The following is a 22,809-nucleotide window of genomic DNA, read 5'->3' as shown; positions in this document are numbered from 1 at the left end:
CTTCACGAGGGTGATCAAGCATTAGTGCTTCACGAAGAAGGCACTTTTCGGTGAGCAAACATTGCGTCGCATTCGTGTTAATAGCCTGGGTGTCCTTCCGAAATTATACACCTTTGCGCCCTTTGAAAAGATGTAAAGAGGGCGCATCAGGTCAAATTCTTAGCTTTCTAATATTTTTAAATCGCTGAGAAGGCAGGGCTGGGTGAGCTAAAATTTTGAGCTCACCCAGCACCTAGCAGTTGTGATTGGTTATTGTGTGAACCAATCCAATTGAATGTTGTCACTTGTCATGAGTTGAGCGATTACTATATCTGATGGTTTTATTACAAACAGCTGTTACACATGTTTTCTGGAACTGAAAATTTGAAAGTGGATGTTAGGAAAAAAAAACTAAATGTTTCTCTTGCTAAGCAGTATAGCATCTGTTGAGGGTGCAAAGTTTTTTAACGGTATAGAGACATTTTTATTCTAGTCTTCGGAAACAACAGGCAGTAAAAAAATATCGATTCCTGAATAAAAATGAATATTCTGTGTATTATAAGAGGTTGTTGATCTACAACAAAATACTAGCATATGTGAGATTGATAAGACAGAAGAACCGCTGGGGAAAAAAACAAAACAAACAAACTGATGAATGTAGGATTCTCGAAAGTGTGGATAATTCCGATAATGATCGGATGTTATGCATACCGAGTCTCAGTAAATAAAAGAAATTTCTTGGAAAACTGAGTGAAATATATACAAACCAGAGAAATACACATAACATGGGCAACAAATTTTATGAGATGATTTGATTCTCCATCACATGATATTTATTTCTGCCATTCTGTCTCCTCGAAAGTTTTTTTTTAGTTATGCCATCGTAAATTCACTTATTCATGTCTAGTCTTTATAGGATCGTGCTATTTTCTCTACCCAGCAACTTATAGGACACTTCTCTTCTTCTTCTCCTCCTCTTCCGTCTAAGACGGGTTGAGTCTTCTCTTGAGCATGATCTTCTAGTCTTCTCTATTCCTTGCTGTTCGAAAAAGTTCCTTATATGTTCTGCATCCTGAGATGTTCTTTATTAATTTCAGCCAAGTAATTCTTGGTCTTCCTTTTTCAGTTGGAAAAGTATTGATTAGGAAGTTAGGAAGTCTGTCTGCTTCCATGCGTACAGTGTGTCCAAACCATCTCAGTTGTTGTTTTCTAATTTTTTTCTATTATTGTCTTTTTATACAATAGTTCTTGTCTGACTGTGATGTTTGTTTTCTTTTCTATCCAACTTGTTCTATTTATTTTTCTTAAGCATTTCATTTCAAATGCCAGCAGTTTTTTCTCCCCTCTTTTTTTTTTTAACTGTCCATGCTTCTGCTCCATAGATGACTGTTGGTATAATTATTGCTTCATATAATTTGATTTTAGCTTGCTTAGATATCTTGTTTGTTTTCCAGATTTTCTGTAATTTTCCCATGGTGATCCATCCTATTGCTATTCTATGTTTGATTGTTTTGAGTTCATCTATTGTTTCTGTTAGTTTTGATCCAAGGTATATGAAGTTGTCTACTTGTTCTATTTGTTCTTCGTTTAGGGTGGCTGAGATGGTAGTTCCGTTCCTCCCTATTTTCATCACTTTTGTCTTTTGTATATTTATTGTCATGTCATATGTTTTACAGGTTTCGTTTAACTTGTTGATCAACTTTTGTAGTTCATTTGGGATTCTTGCAAGAAGGACGAGATCACTTGCATATTTGATATTATTTATGTTTAAACCATTGACATTGATTCCAGGCTCATTGTCTATTGCCTTCTTTACAACTTCTTCTAGATATATGTTGAATAGGCATGGGGATAATGGGCATCCTTGCATTACTCCTTTTTGGATCTCTATGGGTTCTGTTGTGAGTGTGTCCATAATATAGGACACACATATCACAAATGTTAATTATTAATAATTCGTTTACCATTAATGAAACTATTCCTACTCACACTTATTCTTTCTTTTCTTTTCCTATTCTAACATGTCTTATAAATGATGGTTCACATATTTTCATCATTGAGTATTTCAAATATACCAACCAACTATAGCATTCTCCTTCATTGTTGTTTTCTAATAAATCTTAAAACAAACAGATTGTTCCCCAACTCTACGCAGAAGTATTCAAAGTTATCCTGCAATTAATTGCATTGGACCAATTAAGATGAGCGCTGATGTGGCAAGCACTCTGAAAACTTTCAGGGGCGTCTGCAGGGGAGGGGGAAAACGGGGAACTCCCCCCAGGTTCGAATAAAAAATTCCACAAATTATAATCTTAAAAGTGATTGAGATATGCAACCAAAATATTTATGCAATGCAAAAAGTCTTATAACCTTATATGTAAGCTTTGTTTGTCTTAAAATTTTATTATGAGTTGGCCTGTTTCAGCCCATGGTGGGGTAGCCATAGAATAAGTGTTTTATTGCAGCAATAAAACACGTGTTCCTGTTTTTGGTTCATCTTTTTCTGATTCATGCACAGTGAGACCAGTTCGTTTGCCCTTGTGTCTAGTGAGCCACTGAGTGAAGTGTAAATTGTAAATTTATAGTGAAACAAATTTAAACAGAAAAATACATTTTTAAAAGGTAAGTGTATGTAATTAAATATTTTTTTACTTGTTAGTTTTATGATTTTTTGCTTTTAAACTGAAATAATTTAATTTAGGATTAATTAATTACTTCATTTTTAATAAAATATACTGGTCAATTTTTTATATATATGAAATTGGGCAAATATGAGAATATGAGAATGGGGAACTGGACAATGAGACTTATTTGTGCCTATGGTCCCACAGAAGGTTCTACTAAGGTAGAAGTGGAGGAATTTTTTGAGGCTTTAGAAAAAGCAACTGACACAATGAAAAAGGAAAAGTTGGTCCTTGTTGGGGATCTAAATAGTAGAGTAGGAAATGATTGTGAGACATACAAAAATATTTTGGGAAAATTTGGAGAAAAGAGCAAAGCTAATAATAAGGGCAAATACCTGTTGGATTTCTGCTCAGGACATGGACTGGTTATTACTAACACCATGTTCCAATAAAAATGTGCACAAATTCACATGGAGAGAAGAGGCTAGGAATAAGAAAAGTCTCATTGACTATGTTATTGTTGATAGTGATGTTTTCTCCCTGGTGCAGGACACCAGAGTGTACAGAGGATTTGAAATTGGAAGTGATCACTATTTAGTCTTGAGCAGGATAAAATTGAATTTCATATTGAAAAGAATAACATGTAAGAAAGTTTTAAAGCGAATAAAAGTTGAGCAGCTCTCAGATGTAAACTGTAGACTAAAATACAGAAATATTATTGAAAAGAAAATGAAAGAGTTTGAGAACAGGAATCAAACCTTGGAGATTCAGTGGCAAACTCTGAAGGAAACATTGATTGATTCTGCCAGAGAGGCATGTGGTGAGGTTGTGTGCAAAGATAAAAAAATCAGAACTCCCTGGTGGACACAGGAAGTTAAAGAGGCAGTGAAGGAAAAGAAGAAAGCATATCAAAAGTTCCTGGCGAATAAGTCAGTTTTTACTCTTACAGAATACAGAGACAAATGTAAGAAAGCTAAACAGTGTGTAAAACTAGCTAAACAAAAGTCATGGGAGCACTTTGGCAAGAATATAGAAAATAAATATCAAGAAGGTGGCAAAATATTCTGGAGGTTGTTGAAGAAGCTTAGGAATGGAGGAAAGAGTGCTGTAAAAGGAATTAGAGATGATAAAGGTGAAATGAAAACAGGAGAAAAAGATATCCTTGAAGTATGGAGTAATTACTTTGAAAAACTGCTAAATGAAACAAGCAGTGATGACAGCACAGTGATAAAAAACACTGACCAGGCATGCAGTCAGGAATACATATCCATACTTGAAGTAGAAAAAGCCATCAAAGGCTTGAAATGTGGAAAGGCAGCAGGAGTAGATGATATTCGACCAGAAATGCTGAAGTATGGTGGTATAAGAGTCTTACAGTGGCTGCACTGCATAGTTCAGAAAGCCTGGACAGAGGGACGAATTCCCGATGATTGGAGTAGAGCTCTCATAGTACCCATATATAAAAAGGGAAATAAAACTGAATGTGAAAATTACAGAGGTATTTCCCTACTGAGTGTTCCTGGCAAGATCTATGCAAGTATACTTGAGAAACGGTTGAGAAGAGTTGTGGAAGAAAAGCTTGGTGAAGAACAAGCTGGATTCAGGCCAAATAGAGGCTGTCAGGATCAGATCTTCACTTTACGACAAATAGTCGAGAAAGCATGGGAATATAACAAAGATCTGTATTTAAGTTTTGTCGATTTGGAAAAGGCATATGACAAGGTGCCAAGAGAGAAGCTATTCAATACGCTGCAGTTATATGGTGTCAATGGGGCATTATATCAAGCAATACTTAGTCTTTATTTGAGTTGTGAGTCAGCAGTTAGAATTGAAGGAAGTACAGGAAGATGGTTTAATGTTAAATCTGGTGTGAGACAAGGATGTACATTATCCCCTCTGTTATTCATTATCTATATGGATCACATTATGAAGGAATGTGGTATTAAACCTGATATCAAAATTGGAGATGTTAATGTCAGCTCTTTGCTTTATGCGGATGATGTTATACTTCTAAATAAATCCGCTACAAGTCTGCAAGATTCTCTGACTAAATTGAATAGCTGTTGTAATAGATATGGTATGAAGGTCAGCAATAAAAAGACAAAGACAATGAAAATAGGCAGAATCATTGAAAATGTCAACTGCGTTGTGAATGGAGAACCTGTGGAACAAGTAAAACATTTCAGCTACTTAGGCACAATTTTTACTGAAGATGGTAAACTAAATATAGAAATAGACAACAGAATCAGCAAAGCTGGTATCGTGGGAAGTCAATTGAATAAATTCATATGGAATAAGAAAGAAATTAGTCGGAACACTAAATTAGCTGTATACAAGACTGTGTTCAAACCAATTTTAACTTATGGATCTGAGAGCTGGGTCAGAAGTAAAACACTTGACGAAAGACTAGAGACCGCAGATATGAGAGTCCTGAGAAAGATTAGAGGCGTGAACAGATGGCATCAATGGCAATATCATATTAAAAATGAGTATATTAGGAAAGAACTTGACATTGTCAGCATCCAGGAATGCGTTAGCAGAGCTAATCTCAGATGGTATGGTCACTTAAATAGAATGGGAGAGGAAAGATTAGCAAAACAAGTGTTCTCTGCCAGGTTGGCAGGAAAATGACCCAGAGGAAGACCAAGATATAGGTGGATTGATACGGTACAAAGTGCCTTAGACGATAGAAATATAAGATCTGATAATGTTGGAGTCTTGACAAGTAACAGACTGATTTGGAGGAAAATTGTAGATAGGAAGTTAGTAATGATGTAATTTTTTCATGTAGTACTGTCATATCCTGTACACCCCTTGAGGGTACATGGCAGGAATTTGATGATGATGATGAAATTGTGCTAATACTGTATTAATTCTGAATACTTTTTTCCCCCCAAGAATTAAAGATCATCAAAATCGATGCAAAATCGAAATAATGTACTGTATTTATAGTTTACATCGATAAATAATTGCATTACATGACATACAAAAATATATTGGGAAAATTTGAAGAAAAGAGCAAAGCTAATAATAATTGCAAATACCTGTTGGATTTCTGCTCAGGACATGGACTGGTTATTACTAACACCATGTTCCAACATAAAGATGTGCACAAATTTTCACACGGAGAGAAGAGGCAAGGAATAAGAAAAGTCTCACTGACTGTTATTGTTGATAGTGATGTTTTCTCTCTGGTGCAGGCCAACAGTGTACACAGGATTTGAAATTGGAAGTGATCACTATTTAGTCTTCAGCAGGATAAAATTGAATTTCATATTGAAAAGAACATGTAAGAAAGTTTTAAAGCGAATAAAAGTTGAGCAGCTCTCAGATGTGAACTGTAGACTAAAATACACAAAGATTATTGAAAAAAAAATTAAAGAGTTTGAGAACAGGAACCAAACCTTGGAGATTCAGTGGCAAGCCTTTAAGGAAAGCCTGATTGATTCAGCCAGAGAGGCATGTGGTGAGGTTGTCTGCAAAGATAGAAAAATCAGAACTCCATGGTGGACACAGGAAGTTAAAGAGGCAGTGAAGGAAAAGAAGAAAGCATATCAAAAGTTCCTGGCAAATAAGTCAGCTTGTGCTCTTAGAGAATACAGAGACAAATGTAAGAAAGCTAAACACTGTGTAAAACTAGCTAAACAAAATTCAAGGGAGGGAGGACTTTGCAAGAACATAGAAAATGCTGAAGTATGGTGGTATAAAAGTCTTACAGAGCTGCACTACATAGTTCAGAAGGCGTGGACAGAGGGATGAATCCCCAATGATTGGAGTAGAGCTTTCATAGTACCTATATATAAAAAGGGAAATAAAACTGAATGTGAGAATTACAGAGGTATTTCCCTACTGAGTGTTCCTGGCAAGATTTAAGTCAGTATACTTGAGAAACGGTTGAGAAGAATTGTGGAAGAAAAGCTTGGTGAAGAACAAGCTGGATTCAGGCCAAATAGAGGCTGTCAGGATCAGATCTTCACTTTACGACAAATAGTTGAGAAAGCATGGGAATATAACAAAGATCTGCATTTAAGTTTTATCGATCTGGAAAAGGCACATGACAAGGTGCCAAGTGAGAAGCCGTTTAACACTCTACAGTTATATGGTGTCAATGGGGCATTATATCAAGCAATATTTAGTCTTTATTTGAGTTGCAAGTCAGCAGTTAGAATTGAAGGAAGTACAGGAAGATGGTTTAATGTTAAATCTGATGTGAGACAAGGATGTACATCATGCCCCTCTGTTATTCATTATCTATATGGATCACATTATGAAGGAAAGTGGTATTAAACAAGATATCAGAATTGGAGATGTTAATGTCAGCTCTTTGCTTTATGAGTACGAAGTTATACTTCTAAATAAATCTGCTACAAGTCTGCAAGATTCCCTGACTAAATTGAATAACTGTTGTAACAGATGTAGTATGAAGGTCAGCAATAAAAAGACAAAGACAATGAAAATAGGTAGAATCATTGAAAATATGAACTGTGTTGTGAATGGAGAACCTGTGGAACAAGTAAAACATTCCAGCTACTTGACACGATTATTAGTTAAGATGGTAAACTAAATATGGAAATAGACAACAGAATTAACAAAGCTGGTATGGTAGGAAGTCAACTGAATAAATTCATATGGAATAAGAGAGAAATTAGTCAGAATCCTAAATTAGCTGTATACAAGACAGTGTTCAAACCAGTTTTAATTTATGGATCTGAGTCAGAAGTAAAACACTTGACCAAAGACTAGAGACCGCATGTATGAGAGTTCCTGAGAAAGATCAGAGGCATGAGCAGATGGCATCAATGGCAATATCATATTAAAAACGTGGATATTAGGAAAGAACTTGACATTGTCAGCATCCAGGAATGCGTTAGCAGAGCTAATCTCAGGTCTCTTAAACTGAATGGGCGAGGAAAGATTAGCAAAGCAAGTATTCTCTGCCAGGTTGGCAGGAAAACGACACAGAGGAAGACCAAGATATAGGTGGATTGATACGATACAAATATAAGATCTGATAATGTTGGAGTCTGACAAGTAACAGACTGATTTGGAGGAAAATTGAAGATAGGAAGTTAGTAATGATGTAAATTTTTCATGTAGTACTATCATATCCTGTACACCCCTTGAGGGTATATGTCAGGAATTTGATGATGATGATGAAATAATTGTATCAAAAAATGGTAAGAGACGTTTATTGATGTAATTATTTGTCTCCAAGCTTTGCCCCCCCCCGGAAAATTTTCTGTGGATGCATGCCCATTGCTACGGTGAAATTACCGTGAAATTTGTAGCTCGTGTTGTATAACCCACATGACAGCACACCCAACTGAAATGGGCACACGAAGCCACTGACACACACACACACACACACACACACACACACACAGTAGAGGAGCTCTGCCCCCACCGCGTTCCGGGCCGGTAGGCTGGTTCTTTATGAACCTCACTTTAATTATTCAAAATCACGAAATGAAAATAAAATATTTACTGTATAATCAGTTATGACATGCGCATTATGCTAATTTCAGTAATGAATACTAACATGTACTTTCTAATGGTCACCAATGAGTTTGATTGTTGTAATCCTGAAACGATAAAACTATTGTCTCATGAAGGCAAACACATTGTTGGACGTTTCAAAACGTGACATAAAAACATTACAAATTTCAGCTTATCTTTATATATATATAGAATGGATATATATATATATATATAGCTTTAAATTGGAAGGGAATCAAAACAAGGCTATATAACATTTTTGATCTGACATTAAAAAGAGGAAATATGCAGAGGAAAAAATGGAAAGAATTAATTCCTATTAAAAAAATGGAGGATTAAATTAGAAAAAAAATGACAGTGGAATCAGTGCCTTTGATCAGAATACTGCAAGAAACCAGACTGTTTTTTTTTAAAGAATTCTCAACAGCACAGAGCATACACATTGTCCAAGAAGCAGCTAAGGTGCTCTCACTGTCTTAAAAAATCATAGCTGTTACATCTATGATTTTTCATGACATTCATTCAATTAACACAAGTACAACTTTTTTTTTCATATAATAGAAAACAGGGAATCCCTATCCAAATAATATGGCATAATGCTTGATTCAATTAATTTTTTACTTTTCTGTTATCAAATGTACTCCACACTGCATCTATTAATTTATATCATGATGGGTATTTTCTCATATCCATTCCATTTAAGTGACTGTACTGCTTTAGATGAGTGTTTTTTTTTACATCCCTGAATATTAATCATGCAAGGTTCTTTTCTGCTATTCTTAATATGACCTAGCATCTAGATGCAGTTGTTATAAGATGCATCAAGCATCTTATAACAACTTACCATTATTCATACAATGTCTTATGATATTATCTCTTTAAACTCATTCACTAATAATGCATATGCAACTATCTGTGGAAACCATTTCACTTGTTCACCATTCACAATCAAAAGTAATCTGGATCGCACATCCTTGCCACTCTCTATCCAATTGTGACCCATGTTCGATTTCTTTCTCTGATGTACTAAAATTTTCTTTACTTCCATCCCATAAATACCTTAATAACATTTATGTTTCTATCATTTCTGTCATACCACATCTTTTCCACTTGTCAATTCATTTTTGTACAAACCTATCCTAAGAGAGAGCATTTGTCTGATTCCTCCTCAGCACTTATCTATTCCCAGAAAACCAAGAAAGAAATTCAAGTGCAGATGTCCAGATGTGGTTGTATCAGTTTTATAAAGATGGACAATAACATTTTTATGTATTTTTCAACATCTGATCCTTTGTGCTATTTTGTTTACTTCTGCCATAATGTCCCTGTACTCCCAAACTTCAAATCCCTGCCTGTCATCATTCCCAAATTCCTAGCCTGATTAATTGCTTTCAGTGCAGTCCCATTAATGTAATACACAGCTTGTAATATTTTCAGCCCAAAATGCATAACCTTGTACTATACCATCCTAACTATATCAGCCTATATAAATCACCCTACATCTCAACATCACCTTTATTTGCTATTTCCCCTGCCCGATTTAGCAGCACTAGCAAGTAACTAGATATTTTCCCTCATATCATTTTCCATGTCATTAATGTAGAAAAAAGTAACATGCAGAAGTGGTCCAAGCACATAACTCTGCTGCACACACAAATGGTTACCTGCGTGCCTTGATTCTGCTACGTTTTGGATGATCAGCAACCCACTTATCTATGTAACAACTTCATATCCATCTCCATTTGCTCACTTTACTTAAAAGATTTTGGTGCAATATCCTGACAAATGTTTTTGCAAAAATCATGGTGTAGGCAGTTCTTCAATCCCACTCAAGTGTCAGATGTTACTGTGAAGAACCTAATGCAATGGCCATATTTATTTCTACTGGTGCCATATGTTTACTTTTCCAATTTTCCCTAAGACTCTGATCTGCAGTTAGTGCCTTCTCAATTTTTTTAATCCAACTCTTAAGGTTCATATTTTAAAATTGAACACTAACAGAATATAACTGAATATATCAATTGTATTCTGGTTTCTCAATTATTTGACAGTTTTGAAGTTATAAAAAAACATCTAATGTGTAATTAATCGTCAATAAGCTTTTGTTGTGTTAAACCTTTATATACCATTACCCTCTGATGATGCAAGTCTTACGACGAACGAAACTTGTCAGGTTTTTTATTGGTTATTTTAAACAAATTCTTTATATTAATATGTGGTCTCAATACCGAAAACTACCTACATGAACACTAACTTGTATACAGGTATGCAGCTATTATTTCTGTTTTGTTCAAAAAAAATTATACTTATTCAAAATGACTTACTAACATACCAGCATTACTTATTCTTCATCCACTTCCATATTTAGTTTGGCATCCTAACTAAAAAGTATGCCTAAACAGCTAAATGTGGTGTTTTATAGGTTATCATATATTAATGATACTGGGGAGGTAAGAAGGGAAATATCCAGTTATTTGATGAGGATGCTAAATTGAGGATAGCAATAGTAAAGAGATAGAGAGAGAGGATAATTTGCCAGCCTGCTAGACTGAGTGGTTAGTGTATCTGCTCTCCAGCCAAGAGACTGTGGGTTTAAATCCCGCAACGGGCATGGAAGTTTGTGATTGTCTGTGAAAACACTAGTGGTGATGGGCAGTAGATGGCATTGGTGTAGTTGGTGGATTGAGTGGTGAAAACGGAGGTGCCCTCCCTCGATGAGTCTTTGGACTTCTTGGAGGTGTCAAGTAATAATAATAATTTAAACAGAGTGATAGTATGAATAGGATAATGGAGACCAGTTCAGTGTAGCAATCTGAAAGGTTATGCACTTTAGGCTGAAAAGATCACAAGTACAATATAGTGCCATCAATGTGTATTACATTAAATGGACTATAGTGATGATAATCCACACCGTTTAAAGCCCACAACTTGTCAATTTTGGCTTTTGTAATCATAATTTTAGGATAAGGTGGTAAAATCTCGTATAGAAAAAAAAAACAGAAATATTTTTTCTATGTCGATTTTACATGGGCAATTAAATTACATAAAATACTTGTAATTAAAATAATGTATAACTCACTTTACTGTATTAAATCTGGTAACAAATTGTTAGAATATTTAAATAAGAACCACTAGAATTGTAACTAAAATTAAGCTCAGACAGGATTAGGCAAATAGACCTAAGGCTAGCGACAATTGCGAAGGTCATCGGATTATAAGTTTTCCCTCCAAAACCCAACGATAGAGTGGGTGACGGAGAAAATTCTCCAGTAAATCAGGGGGACTTAATTCGAAGAAGGACTAAGGTTGGGATAATGATATAAAAGGCAGAAATTGAGGGGGCCAAAGGGCTCTCGCTTCAAAGTTTTTTGTTCCTGTGCCAAGCCTTTTCTGAGGACGAGGAGAGCTGCGTTCCGACGAAGATGGGAAGTCCGCTAGTAGCAGAGACAGTCCTTTCAAGATGTCCTACCGTATGTTCGATGATCTACGTGTGTGCTGAATTATCGTTGCCATAACCTAGTGCCCGATAGGAAATTTTTCTGGGAAGAAGCGGAACGTGCCTGTAAGCCTTTAGGATCTAGGACTGTGTAATGAACTGGCAAGATTGTAAGTAAAATGTTTTATGTAATATCCTAGATTGTGAAGTTCAAACAACGAATGTTGGTTCTGTTATCTATTAGCATAGAAAGTAATAGAGAAGTCGGAAAGCCATACTTCTGTTTGAATGTGAATAGTAGTATATAGAGTTCTAAAGATTTGCAAATGTTGTGTAATGCTAAAATTGAATGTGGTTTAAGTTTTGCCTTTTTTCTGTTTATAACGTGAGTGAAGTCTAAGTGTGTTAAGTTCTATCCAAGTGTCTGAAAAGTTATGTGTACTTATAATTTCTTTGTCTTAAAGCTTGAGCGAAATGCTTAAATGATTGTGTGGAGAATTAGACACGTGATTTATATCGTCTCCTTTGTGCTCTTGTTGTCTTAGTTAGAACCAGACACGTAATATGTGCTGTTTGAATTTTGTATATAATTTGTCTTAGAATGAATAAACATGTTTGTTTTGTTATAGATTGCCTGATCTTGTTTTGCCAATGCACTGTCTCATAAAAATATTGAATTTGTGTGACCTAAGAATAGTGATAGCCACGATTGACTGATTAATTAATAGGAGTTGCTTGCGATAGAGAGAAATTGAGAGCTATTTTTGTGCTTAGCTGAATGTTCATCTTGTATGTAAGGGAAAGAAAAACAATTCTTTTAGGCAATCCTTAATGGCATAGTAAAAAAAAAAAATTATTTTTAAGGATCAATACAAGTGAAATACATCAAGGTGGATTAAGGAATTGGTTCCAGCCAGAAGCTTTTCTAAGTCTACACTTTGAGCATGTGAAACAGCATACTTACGGCCTTGAGGGGGGGGGGGGAGAGTAAAACAAAGGTTATAGACTAAAGGATTAAGAATAATTGTGAGTTTTGTGCATGGATTAGAAATTGAAGTCTATAGACAGTTTGTACTGGCTCAAGCAACTACGATATTAAAGAAGTAAATAAAAGTATTACAAATTACACAGTCTGACGTAATAATAAATAACATAAAAATATCATCAAAAATAGGTATTTACAGTGGTTAGTCCTATGCCTAAATATACATTTTTGTGTGTAAATTGCATGTGTCCTCCTGGCTAGTTTGCCTGACTCTGGGATGAAAAATCCATCCATCTCAGTATGAGACTGGCTAACTCACCCTTCACTGAAGGGCTCTAATAAACATTCTTCTTTTCTTAGATGGAATTTGAACCCAAAACTTTTGAACAAAAGGGTTTTGTTGAAACTGACACTGAGACAGAATGGTGAACAGGGAGTATAAGTTCAGCAGAAATATTAGACAATATTGGAAAAGTGGGCAAAATAGTAAGATAAATCACTTACACAGGAAGAAGTTATAAAATTCAAAAAAGGTAAACACAGTGACATCACCCACAAAGAAAGGAATACATCCTGCTTCACTGCACATTTTGCAGAACATTAAAAATGAATCGATTATCAGTTCTGATACATCATCTGAACTCTTTCATCTTTTTAAACAGTCCAGCAAGGTTGTACACTCATTATGATATAATGCCAGATGACATCATTACAGCCATATTCACTTCCATTGGTGCCATCTGCTCATTTCCCTACTTTTGGTTCTAAATAGGAACCAACATTGTGCAAAAGATTTGGAAGTCACACATCCATTCTTGCAATATTAGATCTTTCCTATGAAAATCAGAACCAAAATTAGGGACATGAGCAGATGGCACCAATGGAACTGTATATGACTGTAATGTTGTCACCTGGCATTATATCACGACATCAAAATGAGTGATATTGTGATATAATGAAACAATACACTTCATATGAGAAATATGTCAGTTATGTAAAAACATTACTATTTTCTCTGAGTCTTCTGAGATTTTTTTTATTTTTATACTTGTTTTCTATTTATTCATTCTGATGATGCAAGATAACTGAAAGTAAACATGTCAATGTTCTATTTAATTTGAATAGAAGTATTCTCATGAGAGCATTTTCCAGTATCTTACTGTTTTATGATCTATTCTTGTGACAATTTCCTTTCAAAACATGTCAGAACAATTGCAGAGAATATCCATGAGGAAGGCAGTAATGAATACATCTGAGTATTGTAAAAAAAAAAAATGCGTGTAAAAACAGGTGGATAGATATGATCAGTAATAAGTTAAAAGGTCCAGTTAGAAGGCTGAATTCTGGATGACTGTAGAAGGAACGCATGTAGAGATGGGTATTATGAGATCACTTCTTGTATTAAAAGAAATTTTTTTTTTAAAAAAAGGTAAATAAAACTAATGAATGTAAGAATTATTTTCTACTAAGGTGAGATTTTTGCAAGGATACTAAGTTAACATGTTCACGTCGAGGTGACCGTAGCTCTCTCATTGCAAACCTAACCATTTGGCAAAGTGAGCAGAATTATTTACTTATGTAAATAATTAATACATTTACTCCATAAAGTGAAAAATTTATGGAAAGAGTGAAACTGGTAAGCATGTACGTGTTTTGGAAGTGTTTTGAGATTGAATCAGAAGTGTGGGGAAAGTAAGAATGATAGAGTTGAATGATGAATGCTAGGAAAATGTGTGTGTGAATGTCAGAGATTCTGTTTATAAGTAATGTGTTGGAGGTGTATGTGTGCATGTGAGGGGGAAATTCTGATATCATTCAGGATGAAATCCTCAATGATATCAGGATGAAACAGTGGAAAAATTACAAGAACGACCAGATGATAATGACAGAGATAGAAGGTATCTCGGAGTTCTTCACAAGACTAAACACGAGAGAGAGAATGGTTGGTGAAACACATGGTGAGTAGTATGGCAAAGAAGTATGCTTGAGAACTTGATGAAATTGTGTTACCTGTCAAGGATTAAGGATGTTAGTGATGCCGTAAGGATGCAGAGAGGTAAAATGAAAGAAATGATTATTTTGGCAAGTATGATCTGGAAGATGAAAGCATCATATGCTACAACAGGGTTTCTCAAACTTTTCCTATGAAGGAACACTTCACAAATCCTGAAATTTTAACGGAACACCTTGATTAGAGTCGAGTATCATCGGTCTCATATTCAATGTAAAGCTAAGCGAACACTACAGGCGCGTTGGGCTGTAGCGCATCGCATTGACCTTGCTCGTGACCGCATGTTTCCTAGAACAGATACCTCCGTACTTCACTCGTACTCGGAGGTGTCGACAACCGTGGGCGGCTGAGTCAAGGCCAGCACACGCTGGCCATAATAGCACAATCCACACGCAAAGTGAGGAGCGCCCGATTTCCAAACATATTTGAACTTGTCACAGCATTTTTAAAACCATTCCAGGCTCATATTAATTTTGATAATTTTTCACGGAACACTGGTGTTCAGTGGAACTAGTTTGTGAAAAGCTGTGCTACAAGATACGAAAGAGCTGCTGGTACAAGCAAATAAGAAGGGTGAGAATGAGTCAATGTGCAGAAATGGTGTGGAGTTTGTGGATGTGTGAAGTGAATTCAATGGATAAAGGAACTTACATAAGGAGGAAGATTTGCATTTTGAATGGATTTGGAGTCAAGGCGTCTTTAGAAATGATTGCTCACTGAGAGTTTGTAAATGCAATCAGGGATCATGAGTGCTTAAAGGGGATGCAGATGAGTGTGGGTGTATCCTAGATTTGAGTGAGTGGGAGAGAAAAATCTGAAAACTAAAACCTGAGGACAGCTAACCCACTGGCGATTAAACAAAAACAGAAGGTATGCAAATTTCACGAATGTGATCTGAACAAAACCTAAGTAATACGAGATTCTTTTCCTTCTTCTATTATGTCTAGACTAGTTCGTGTTTATTCAAACACAAGTAAATATAAACAGCACAGTACTCTAATCATAGATGGCTATAGTGAGTTTTTCCCTGGACTGGAATGTATATTACACATGATATAACAAATTAAAGATGCCAAAAAACTATGTATGGTTTAATCGTTTTTATCTGAGTGGAATCAAAGAATGTTTGCATATGAAGTATCTTCATGACTGTGCTACTTGTATATAAAAGGTAATGACTACACATTCAATAATGCAAAATACACACCCTTTCAGATGTGTCTAATGAATACATTATAGGAAGGACCACTACCAAGACCAGTTTCAACCTACATTGAGATATGTATCTACAATCACTCTAAATCTCACCGAGTGACCCTAAAGGATCACTACTAAACTCATTACTCCTGAGCTAAATCACTCCGGGACAGGAAACTCAGTGATAGTTCCACCCAGTGATATGCAAAACACCTGCCACCAAGTAGAACCTCTTTACTCCCCAGAAAGTAAGTAAACCCAATGATGAGCAATAATAAATGTCATCAGTGGGAGCCAGACCCAGAGGAAATACCAAGGTTAAAGTAATGCAGAAGTCATTTCCACATACAAGCAGTCAACCATATACCCTCAAGGGATGTACAGGATATGATAGTACTACATGAAAAATTTACATAATTACTAACTTCTTATCTACAATTTTCCTCCAAATCAATCTGTTACCTATCAAGACTCACTAACATTATCAGATCTTATATTCCCACCTATATCTTGTTTTTTCCCTCTGGGTCTTTTTCCTGACAACCTGGCAGAGAAACCTTGTTTTGTTAATCTTTCCTCACCCATTCTGTTTAAGTGACCATGCCACCAGAGATTAGCTCTGCTAACGTATTCCTGGATGCTGACAATGTCAAGTTCTTTCCTAATATCCTCGTTTTTAATATGATATTGCCATTGATGCCATCTGTTCATGCACCTAATCTTTCTCAGGACTCTCATATCTGTGGTCTCTAGTCTTTGGTCAACTGTTTTATTGATAACCCAGCTCAGATTCATAAGTTAAAATTGGTTTGAACACCGTCTATACAGCTAATTTAGTGTTTTGGCTAATTTTTCTCTTATTTCATATAAATTTATTCAGTTGACTTCCCATCATACCAACTTTATTGATTCTGTTGTCTATTTCCATATTCAATTTACCATCTTCACTAAAAATCGTGCCTAAATAGCTGAAATGTTTCATTTGTTCTATAGGTTCTCCATTCACAATACGGTTCATATTTTCAATGCTTCTGCCTATTTTCACTGTCTTTGTCTTGTTACTGCTGGCCTTCATACCATATCTATTACAACAGTTATTCAATTTAGTCATGAAATCTTGCAGACTTATAGCAGATTTATTTAGAAGTATAATATTGTCTGCATAAAGCAAAGAGCTGAGATTAATATTTCTCATTTTGATATCAGGTTTAATACCACTTTCCTTCATAATGTGATCCATATAGATAATGTACATCCCTGTCTGACACCAGATTTAACATCAAACCATCTTCCTGTACTTCTTTCGATACTAACTGCTGACTTACAACTCAAATTTTATTTTCATCTTGATTTATCATTTTATTTATGTGCAGAAAAAATAAAAACATGTATTCTGTGTCAGTCATCTAGTGGATTAGCTAATCTATTTTAAGTAATCATGAAATTAAATGCCAATAATCAACAATAACAGATATATGATAAATAACAATACCAAAATATTCATTACCTTTCACAAATAAACTTTTAGCACTGATATTAGAACCAGTATTGCACAAGGCATTATACTTATATTTTCATTGTATCTCTTTCTATTATACATAAATGACCTTTCTTCAGGGTCACTTAATGGCCAAAAGCTAAGTAAATGAGAGGAGACGCCACATAACGTTTGAGGAATGCAGAGAACTGACCTGAGCTTCTTTCACCAATTTCATATCTATGAGGTATGAAATTTCATGCTGCTTTGGTGTGTTGCCCAGTACTAGGTTCCTAATGTTTTTATCAGGGAACCAGGAAGAATAGTGAAAAGTCAGCTACTGGAACAAACTCAACATCAGCAAAATTCAAGACAGGTACAATGAATGCATGAAGCATACACAAAAAAGAAGTTTAACTGGCAGAAGAACTAGAATAGTTCTATGTGAACATAACATGTTACTGAGATGAAGATTAAAAGAGATCAGATCTCACTAAATAATAAATACAGGATGCTATATTCAGTTAATGGCGATCAGGAAAAGGAAGGAGTAGTGATATCATTCAATACCAAACACAAATGGTAAACTTCTTGATTGGCAGCCACTTTCAAGTAGTCATCATCATCTTCCTATCTTGTATCAGGCCTCAGGGCCTGTTATGGTCTCATTCCATCTTTATATTGTTTTCCAACTGATCTCTTCCACATGGTTTATATTCAAGGATTTGTTTGGTGATTCTACTATTGTTCATTCTTTCAACGTACTGTTTCCATTTCCATCTATAGTTGTGGATATATTCTATTATTGGTTGTTCATTTATTTCTTCCATGATTTCTTTATTTCTTTTATGATCTAACAACAAGTATCCTGCGGTTCTCCTCATAAATCTCATTTCTGCTGCAGTTTTCTTCTCTCATCTCCTTTTCTGATTGTCCATAAATCAGCACTGATCTTGCCAATGTTTTATAAACTCTAATCCGAGTATGTTTTTGTACCTTTGAGGGTTTAAAAACTTGATTTATAATATTTAAAGCTCTATTGAAATTTGTAATTTTCATTGCTATGTCTTTTTCTTCTCTTGTAGGTTAGGTGATATCCAAGGTATTTGAAAGAGTTGACTTGTTCAATAATTGTATTGTCTAAACAGATTTTACTTCTTATTGGTTATTTTCCCTTAAAGGCAAGTACCTTTGTTTTCTCTTTTGAAATTTCCATATTAAATTTTTTTACTATTAGATTAAGATGATGGATAGAGTATTGCAGATCAGTTTCAGAGGTTGCAAGTATAGCCTGATCATCTGCAAACAGTATTGTGTCTATATTAGTGTATTTGTTAATTGGGATATAATGATGTACAGTAGGTTTCCAACGTCTTACTATAGAATTCATATAGATTGTGAACAGAGTGGGTGATAGGCTACAGCCATGCCTTATTCCCCTGTTTATAGGTTCCTATTCAGAGATTCTTCCATTAACTTTTGCTGCAATCATGTTGTCTGTATATGTATCATGGATCCTTTTAATTAGGCGATGAGAAACTCTATCGTTTATTAATAACCCAAAAAGTTTATTGCAGTTAACTCTGTCAAATGACTTAGAATAATCAATAAAAGCAATATGGGGGTTTCCACATTGTATTCTTTATGCTTTTCCAATAAAATTTTAAGGTAAAGTATCCATCTGCACAGGAATGACCTCTCCTGCATTCATTCTGCTTTCTCTTATCTTATCTTCATAGAATTGGGACAGTCTATTTTTCAGAAATTTACTATAGATTTTATATCCAGAGTGTAGGAGACTAATTCCTTTATAATTTTCAGCGATTAATCACCCTTCTTGTGTATAGGAATAACTATTGCTTTTTACCAGTCTTTTAGTGTGTTCACCATTCCATATTTTATTTATTAGTTTAAGTAAATGAATTTTGAGGTTTGGGCCTGCATATTTGATTAATTAAGTATTTAACCATTCTTCACCTGTTGTTTTATGGTTTTTATAACTTTTTAGAGTAGTTTCTAACTCGTCTGTTGATATAGGATCCAAGAGTGTCTCCTTATCGAAGTTTATTGTTTCAAAATCTTTATTATGAGTCCAAAGATTTTTATAATAGCTTAGCCAGGTATTCTGCTTGATGGGTGAAACACGTGCGCTTTCTCTTAGATCTCTACTTCAATTATTTAATATTTTAAAAGTTTTGGACTGTGAGCATGTAATATCTGTTTCAAGTTCAGAGATAAAGATGTCCCAGGGACTCTGTTTTTTTTTCTTACAGCTTGTTTAGTGATTGCTCTTTTTCTCTTGTATTCTATATAGTCATCTTGAGATTTTGTTGCTAAGTATTTTTTAAAAGCATTCCTTTTGTCTTCAACAATTTGGGTGATCTGATCATCTCATCTTCTAATTCCCTTTCTTCTCCACCATTTCCTCTTCTTTCCCAGTGATTCATTGGCTGCATCTGTTATAACTGTTTTGATGTTATTCCATTCTTCCTCAACAGTTTTACGTAAGTTTATATTTTCTATTTTTTTCATTAATTCTTTTCTTATAGAGCCATTTAAAAGGTCCTGTTCAGATGAATGGACTTTTCTCATTAACCAGTGAGATGGGAATCTTAAGTTTGAAACAAGAAGAAAGTGGTTTCTAACTACTTTAATAGTTATGTGGTCAAAACACGGAATTGGACAATGAAACGTATTTTTCCATTGTCCCACAGAAGGTTCTCTTAAGGAAGAAGATTAAAATGCTTGTCCTTGTTGGAGGTCTAAACAGTATGGTAGAAAAATGAGTTTCAGGCATATAGAAATGTTTTGGCAAAATTTGGAGAAAAAGGGCAAAGCTAATAATAATGGTAAGCGCCTATTGGATTTCTGTTCAGGACATGGACTAATCATTAACACTATGTTCCAACATAAAGATGTGCATAAATTCACATCTTCACACTAGTTCAGGATACAAACTGGAAGTGATCATTACTTTCTTTTAAGTAGGATAAGAATGAATGATAAGCAGCTTATAGAAATAAACTGTAGACACAATTATACAAAGATGATTCATGAAAAGCATTTGCAAACAAGAACCAAACCTTAGCGTCTCAGTGACAAATTTTTAAGAAAACACTCACTGATTCAGCTAGGGAATAGCATAATGAAGTTAACAAGGCAATCCTGAAAAAGAATAAAGCAAATCAAAAGTTCCTAGCAAATAAGTCAGCAAGTACCCCATAATATAGAGAAATATGTTCTGGAGGCTATTGTAAAAATTTCGAAATGGAGTCGAGAGTACTGTAAAAAGGAATTAAAGATGATAATGGCAACATAAAAACTGAACCTAAAGATATTCAGGACATCTGGAGTAATTATTTTTTAACTGAAAGTTGCTGAAATGGCACGATGACCTAAAAAAATCTCAAAAGATTAAATGCACCAAAATCATGGATGCTAGACAAGTTGGGAAGTGTTACTGCACTCTAACCAAGTACTGGGCCACATAAGCTGAGAGAATCATTGCTATTGATTATAATGTTAAGAAACAGAATGAAGCATGCATTAATATATGATGAAGCAAAAAAAAGATTACCATGCAGCGATTAATTCAAGTTGATGACAAAGAACAGACATTAACTATTCAGCTGGATTTATGGAAGCAATAACTATCACAAAAACATAATACTTTAGGCCACTTTATGATGTAAATGGAAGATTTATTTTGCACTGAATCACTACTAAAGAAACCAAGTGGCAATTATGTAGAGCGAAAAGAGTTCAAGTTGGACCTAAAGGCATCCTTTCCATGTGACTCATGATGGCTGTACAATTCATTACCCAGATCCATTAGTGAAAGTTCATGACATTGTTCGTTAGATATTAGCAATATGAATTTCATCAAATTTGATAAAGGAAATCAGTATATGGTAACCGATGGTCATAACTCATGACATGTTGATATTATTACATCAAGACAACAGCACCCGGGTCATTTGCCATTGTGCATGTTAAATATACCCAGGGACAGAATTTTGCTACAAGGTTGAATTATATTTTTGTAATTGGTAAAGGAACCAAGCCGCACATATTTCTAACTCATTGTAGAAGTGTGAAGCTGCCTGTTGTAGGGAAGGGGGGAAAGAGAGAGAGAGGGGGGGGATCAGTGTTTAGTTGCTAAGGCACAGCGCTAAGTCATATTTCAGTTGTTGCATAGCAGTTGAATAAAGTACTAAAACTGAAGCATTTAATATATTAACTTTCCTACAGGTCATGATGTGTTTAACTGTTGATCACAACATGGATACAAAGTATGAGATGGTTGTATTTCATTCACCATGGGCAGAGTTTGGTGGTGTAAACTATTTCCCACTACTCCCCATTTGTATTTTTTCCACTTTGCAAAGCAAAGCAAATTAAAATTGTCCCTTTCTTTTACAAAAAAAAAAAAAAAAAACCTCTGAGAGACTATTAAATGAAACAAGTGATAGAACAGTGATCGAAAATATTCAAGAGAAATACAATCAAAAATACACTTCAGGTAGAAAAAAAAAAGAAGCTAATGAAGCTGGAGTGGATGATATTTGCCTATAAATGTCATATATGGTACATCGATGTTTTACTGCATAATTCAGAAGGCATTGCAAAAAAAAGTTGAATTTAGGAAGACTGGAGTAGGGCTCTCATAGTTCCGATCTATAAAATAGGGAAATAAAAATGAATGTGAGAATTATAGAGGAATTTTGCTACTAAGTGGTCCAAGTAAGATTTATGGAAGCACACACAATTAAGAAAAGGCTAAGAAAAACCGTGAAAGAGAAACTAGGAGAAGAACTTGTTGCAGGTTAAATAGAGGTTGTCAGAATTAGATTTTCACTTTACAACAAATAGTTTAAGAAATCTTGGCAATATAACAAGGATCTGTACTAAGCTTTGTAGAAATGGAAAAGATACAAGGTGAAAAGAGAAAAGCTGTTTAGAAAGCACCATTTAGATGGGACAAATGGAACATTATACAGAGCAATACATAGATTATATTAGAAATGAAGGAAAGAGGTGTGATATAAAATCAAGTGTAAGATAAAGGGAACTCTATTTCCTCTCTTATTCATCTAAATGGATCACATTATGAAAGAAAGTGGCATTAAACCTGATATCAGAATTGGAGACATCAAACTTAGCTCTTTGCTTTATGTAGATGATGTAGGCCTAAACAAATGCAATGCAAGATTCCAGAATTTTTTAACTAAGCTGAATAACAGCTGTAACAAATTTGGCATGAAAATTAATAACGAAAAGACCCAGATTATATTCTCAATGGAGAATCCAGAACCAGCAAAATATTTCAGTTGCAATAAATTTGGTATGAAAATCAGGAATAAAAAGACAGACAATGAAAATAGGCAGAAATAGTGAAAACATCGACTGTATCCTGAATGGGGAACCTATAGAACAAGTAAAACATTTCAGCAATTTAGGCATAATTCTTAGTGAAGATGGTCAATTAAATATGGAAATAGACAACAGAATTAGTAAAGCTGGTATTGTAGGAAATCAAGTGAATAAATTTATATGGAATAGAAAGAAATTAGTCAAAACACTAAATTAGCTTATAATAAATTT

At 34.8% G+C, this 22,809-nt stretch overlaps 1 protein-coding gene and 1 pseudogene across 1 annotated transcript in view; one reads left to right on the top strand and one right to left on the bottom strand.

The window, feature by feature from the left end:
* LOC150108627 (uncharacterized) overlaps window positions 1–22,809 on the bottom strand; it is a 327,730-nt gene that overhangs the window by 29,375 nt on the left and 275,546 nt on the right. The window lies entirely within an intron of this gene.
* Window positions 20,611–21,479, top strand: LOC150108628 (small ribosomal subunit protein eS4 pseudogene; annotated as a pseudogene).

This window comes from Typopeltis vanoorti, chromosome 3 (assembly GCF_054136105.1).
Source record: "Typopeltis vanoorti isolate ZY-2024b chromosome 3, IOZ_Tvanoo_1.0, whole genome shotgun sequence".
Lineage (NCBI taxonomy): Eukaryota > Metazoa > Arthropoda > Arachnida > Uropygi > Thelyphonidae > Typopeltis > Typopeltis vanoorti.
Note: the sequence above shows the minus strand (reverse complement) of the source record. Positions and strands in the feature narration are given on the sequence as shown.